This window comes from Oncorhynchus clarkii, chromosome 3, assembly GCF_045791955.1.
Source record: "Oncorhynchus clarkii lewisi isolate Uvic-CL-2024 chromosome 3, UVic_Ocla_1.0, whole genome shotgun sequence".
Classification (NCBI taxonomy): domain Eukaryota; kingdom Metazoa; phylum Chordata; class Actinopteri; order Salmoniformes; family Salmonidae; genus Oncorhynchus; species Oncorhynchus clarkii.
Window position 1 is genome coordinate 77,677,381 of NC_092149.1, and position 6,054 is coordinate 77,683,434.

Sequence of the window (6,054 nt, forward strand, 5' to 3'; positions counted from 1 at the left end):
ACCTCCACATCTGTCTTTTTCACCTGCGGGATAGTCAAATCAATGTTTATTTGTCACGTGCACCGAATACCACAGGTGGAGGTAGACCTTACAGTGAAATGCTTACTTACAGGTGGTATTAGGTGAACAACAGGTAAGTAGAGAAATAAAAACAACAGTAAAAAGACAGTGCGGCTATAACAGTAGTGAGGTTATATACAGTAGTGAGGTTATATACAGTAGTGAGGTTATATACAGTAGTGAGGTTATATACAGTAGTGAGGTTATATACAGTAGTGAGGTTATATACAGTAGTGAGGTTAAATACAGTAGTGAGGTTATAACAGTAGTGAGGTTATATACAGTAGTGAGGTTATAACAGTAGTGAGGTTGTAACAGTAGTGAGGTTATAACAGTAGTGAGTTTATAACAGTAGTGAGGCTATAACAGTAGTGAGGTTGTAACAGTAGTGAGGTTATAACAGTAGTGGGGTTGTAACAGTAGTGAGGTTATATACAGTAGTGAGGCTATAACAGTAGTGAGGTTATATACAGTAGAGAGGTTATATACAGTAGTGAGGTTATAACAGTAGTGAGGTTATATACAGTAGCGAGGTTATAACAGTAGTGAGTCTATAACAGTAGTGAGACTATATACAGTAGTGAGGCTATATACAGTAGTGAGGCTATAACAGTAGTGAGGCTATATACAGTAGTGAGGCTATATACAGTAGTGAGGTTATATACAGTAGTGAGGCTATATACAGTAGTGAGGTTATAAACAGTAGTGAGGTTATAACAGTAGTGAGGTTATATACAGTAGTGAGGTTATATACAGTAGTGCGGTTATATACAGTAGTGAGGTTATAACAGTAGAGCGGTTATATACAGTAGTGAGGCTATAACAGTAGAGAGTCTATAACAGTAGTGAGGCTATAACAGTAGAGAGTCTATAACAGTAGTGAGGCTATAACAGTAGTGAGGTTATATACAGTAGCGAGATTATATACAGTAGTGAGGCTATAACAGTAGTGAGGTATAACAGTAGTGAGGTTATATACAGTAGCGAGATTATATACAGTAGTGAGGCTATAACAGTAGTGAGGTTATAACAGTAGTGAGGCTATAACAGTAGTGAGGTTATATAAAGACACCGGTTAGTCAGGCTGATTGAGGTAGTATGTACATGTAGATATGGTTAAAGTGATTATGCATATATGATAAACGGAGAGTAGCAGTAGCGTAAAAGAGGGGGTGGCGAGACACAATGCAGATAGTCCAGGTTAAATGGCACCAGAAGAAATGGCAGCAGCTTTACAGGCGCCCACCAATTGTGCTATTATGTTTTTTTTGCGTTATTTGTAATTTATTTTGCACATAATGTTTCTGCAACCGTATCTTATGGAAAAAAAGAGCTTCTGGATATCAGGACAAAGATCACTCACCTCGGATTAGACTAAGAGCTTCTGGATATCAGGACAGAGATCACGCACCTCGGATTAGACTAAGAGCTTCTGGACATCAGGACAGAGATCACTCACCTCGGATTAGACTAAGAGCTTCTGGATATCAGGACAGAGATCACTCACCTCGGATTAGACTAAGAGCTTCTGGACATCAAGACAGAGATCACTCACCTCGGATTAGACTAAGAGCTTCTGGATATCAGGACAGAGATCACTCACCTCGGATTAGACTAAGAGCTTCTGGATATCAGGACAGAGATCACTCACCTCGGATTAGACAAAGAGCTTCTGGATATCAGGACAGAGATCACTCACCTCGGATTAGACTAAGAGCTTCTGGATATCAGGACAGAGATCACTCACCTCGGATTAGACAAAGAGCTTCTGGATATCAGGACAGAGATCACTCACCTCGGATTAGACTAAGAGCTTCTGGACATCAGGACAGAGATCACTCACCTCGGATTAGACTAAGAGCTTCTGGATATCAGGACAGAGATCACTCACCTCGGATTAGACTAAGAGCTTCTGGATATCAGGACAGTGATCACTCACCTCGGATTAGACAAAGAGCTTCTGGATATCAGGACAGAGATCACTCACCTCGGATTAGACAAAGAGCTTCTGGATATCAGGACAGAGATCACTCACCTCGGATTAGACTAAGAGCTTCTGGACATCAGGACAGAGATCACTCACCTCGGATTAGACAAAGAGCTTCTGGATATCAGGACAGAGATCACTCACCTCGGATTAGACTAAGAGCTTCTGGATATCAGGACAGAGATCACTCACCTCGGATTAGACTAAGAGCTTCTGGATATCAGGACAGTGATCACTCACCTCGGATTAGACAAAGAGCTTCTGGATATCAGGACAGAGATCACTCACCTCGGATTAGACTAAGAGCTTCTAGATATCAGGACAGAGATCACTCACCTTGGATTAGACTAAGAGCTTCTGGATATCAGGACAGAGATCACTCACCTCGGATTAGACAAAGAGCTTCTGGATATCAGGACAGAGATCACTCACCTCGGATTAGACTAAGAGCTTCTAGATATCAGGACAGAGATCACTCACCTCGGATTAGACTAAGAGCTTCTGGATATCAGGACAGTGATCACTCACCTCGGATTAGACTAAGAGCTTCTGGATATCAGGACAGAGATCACTCACCTCGGATTAGACTAAGAGCTTCTGGATATCAGGACAGAGATCACTCACCTCGGATTAGACTAAGAGCTTCTGGATATCAGGACAGTGATCACTCACCTCGGATTAGACTAAGAGCTTCTGGATATCAGGACAGTGATCACTCACCTCGGATTAGACTAAGAGCTTCTGGATATCAGGACAGAGATCACTCACCTCGGATTAGACTAAGAGCTTCTGGATATCAGGACAGAGATCACTCACCTCGGATTAGACTAAGAGCTTCTGGATATCAGGACAGCGATCACTCACCTCGGATTAGACTAAGATTTTTTCACCAACAAGCAAGACGCACTATCGCTCTCTGTATTTTTTTCTGTGCCTTTGTCCGTAGCATTTCTCCATCCTCCTTTTCGTTTCAGCCTACTTCTCCAGCCTACTTCTCCTCCTTTCTGAAGCCTATTCTTCTTCTGTGATGTATCCTCCCTTTTGAACTGACCTGAGTGTTCTTCCTGCTCATTTGCATTTGAGCTTCTGGCCCTGGCAGGATCTAAGTCACACGCTTCAATCACAGCAGTCAGCTACAGGTGACAGGCAAGTTGGGCACACAGGTTTGACAGTGATTGTCTGTCTGACTGTGTGTCTCTGTTCATTCAACAGATGTGGCTCAGTTGGTAGTGGGTTGCTGACTGAGGCTGGAGTTGGTGCTAAAGGGAGAGGACACTCCAAAATCTACAATTGATGAGCTCTCCTTGAGCACCGAAAACCGCCTCATGTCAAATTGGACCACAGACAAGCAGATGAAATGGACTCTAAAGCCGTTAGAGGAGGCCTCAGTGTTGTGAGCAGAGCTATGATTCTCAAGGCCAGAAATAAAGTGTGCAGAGGGATATTAGAAAAATAATGTAATAAGAGAGAGGGTGATGGTTGTTTCACCATAGTCACACCTTCTGAGAGAGAAAGAGGCACTCATGACATCGGGTGAGAAAATGGGGGGGAGAGCAACGTGTGTGTGTGTGTGTGTGTGTGTGTGTGTGTGTGTGTGTGTGTGTGTGTGTGTGTGTGTGTGTGTGTGTGTGTGTGTGTGTGTGTGTGTGTGTGTGTGTGTGTGTGTGTGTGTGTGTGTGTGTGTGTGTGTGTGTGTGTGTGTGTGTGTGTGAAAGAAATCAATTGTTCTAGACGTGTGTGTGTGTGTGTTCGGGACAAAGAGACCAAGGAGGGTGAAAGAATATGTAGTCAGCTTAAGGAACCACCAATCTCCCACATACACTGTTATATAGGGTGGGGCCTGATGTACATCTCCCTGTGTCCATCACTAATTACAATACAAGCCTAATTAGTGTACAAAGCTGGCTGATCGATCGTCTGCAAACCTGATAACACATACACAGCGTTACATAGACTCATAGAGACCACTAAAATATCTCCTCTCTCTCTCCTCCAGGTGTCCCTCAGTATGAGTGGAGATGGACGGAGGAAGAGAGACGTTGATGACAACGGTTGGGCTTCCAGGGTGAGTAACTTCCATTCTCCGTTGCAGTGGAGACGCATGAGCGTGGCACTGTCTGTTACATTGCACCATTTGCTCCCTTTAGCTCAGTGGGATAATATGGTCTTGGAATTGTGCAAACAACCCAGATTCCATACTTGTCAAATCAAATTTGACTGGTTGCACACACATATATTTAGCAGATGTTATTGCGGGTGTTGTGAAATGCTTGTGTTTCTTAGCTCCAACAGTGCAGTTATATCTAACAACAATACACACAAATCTAAAAGTAAAATAATTAAGAACTAACTATAGCTGTTTTAGGATGAGCGATGTCTGACTCCGGAGTATAAATATATATGTGTGTGTTCGGGACAAAGAGACCAAGGAGGGTGAAAGAATATGTAGTCAGCTTAAGGAAACACCAATCTCCCACATACACTGTTATAAAGGTGAGGTCGGGCACTGATGTTGGGCGATTAGGCCTGGCTCGCAGTTGGCATTCCAATTCATCCCAAAGGTGTTCGATGGGGTTGAGGTCAGGGCTCTGTGCAGGCCAGTCAAGTTCTTCCACAGCGATCTTGAAAAAACATTTCTGTATGGACCTCGCTTTGTGCATGTGGGCATTGTCATGCTGAAACAGGAAAGGACCTTCGCCAAACTGTTGCCACAAAGTTGGAAGCACAGAATCGTCTAGAATGTCATTGTATGCTGTAGCATTAAGATTTCCCTTCACTGGAACTAAGCGGCCTAGCCCAAACCATAAAAAACAGCCCCAGACCATTATTCCTCCTCCACCAAACTTTACAGTTGCACAATGCATTGGGGGCAGGTAGCGTTCTCCTGGCATCCTCCAAACCCAGAGTCGTCCGTTGGACTGCCAGATGTTGAATCATGATTCATCACTCCAGAGAACGCGTTTCCACTGCTCCAGAGTCCAATGGCGGTGAGCTTTACACCACTCTGAGTGTTGCAACCAAGGACAGACTATTTTTACGTCCTTCAGCAATTCTGTGAGCTTGTGTGGCCTACCACTTTGCGGCTGAGCCGTTGTTGCTCCTAGATGTTTCCACTTCACAATAACAACACTTACAGTTGACTGGGGCAGGTGTAGCAGGGAAGAAATTTGACAAACTGACTGAACTCTTCAGTAAGGTCATTCTACTGCCAATCTTTGTCTATGGAGATTGCATGGCTGTGCGCTCTAATTTATACACCTGTCAGCAATGGGTGTGGTTGAAATAACCAAATACACTAATTTGAAGGCGTGTCCACATACTTTTGTATATATAGTTTACATAGTGCAGCAGCCTCTTAAGGTGCAGGGTTGAGACACCGGGTGGTAGCCAGGGTGGTAGCCAGCTAGTGACAGTGACTAAGTTCAGGGCAGGGAGCTGTGTGGAGGCCGGCTAGTGATGGCTATTTAACAATCTGATGGCCTTGAGATAGAACCTGTTTTTAAGTCTCTCTGTCCCAGCTTTGATGCACCTGTCCTGTACTGACCTCGCCTTCTGGATGATAGCAGGGTGAACAGGCCGTGGCTCGGGTGGCTGAGGTCCTTTGATCTTTTTGGCATTCCTCTGACATCGGTTGCTGTAGATGTCCTGGAGGGCAGGCAGTGTACCCCAGGTGGTGATACAGCCCGACAGGATGCTCTCAATGGTGCATCTGTAAATGTTTGTGGGACAAGCCAAAGGGACAAACCAAATTTCTTCAGCCTCCTGAGGTTGAAGAAGTGCTGTTGCACCTTCTTCACCTCACGGTCTGTGTGGGTGGACCATTTCAGATCATCAGTGATGTGTACACTGAGGAACTTGAAGCTTTTCACCTTCTCCACTGCGGTCCCGTCGATGTGAATGAGGACATGATCTCTCTTGTCTCCTGAAGTCCACAATCAGCTTATTTTGTTGTGTTGAGGGAGAGGTTATTTTCCTGGCACCACTCCACCAGGGCCCTCACCTCCTTC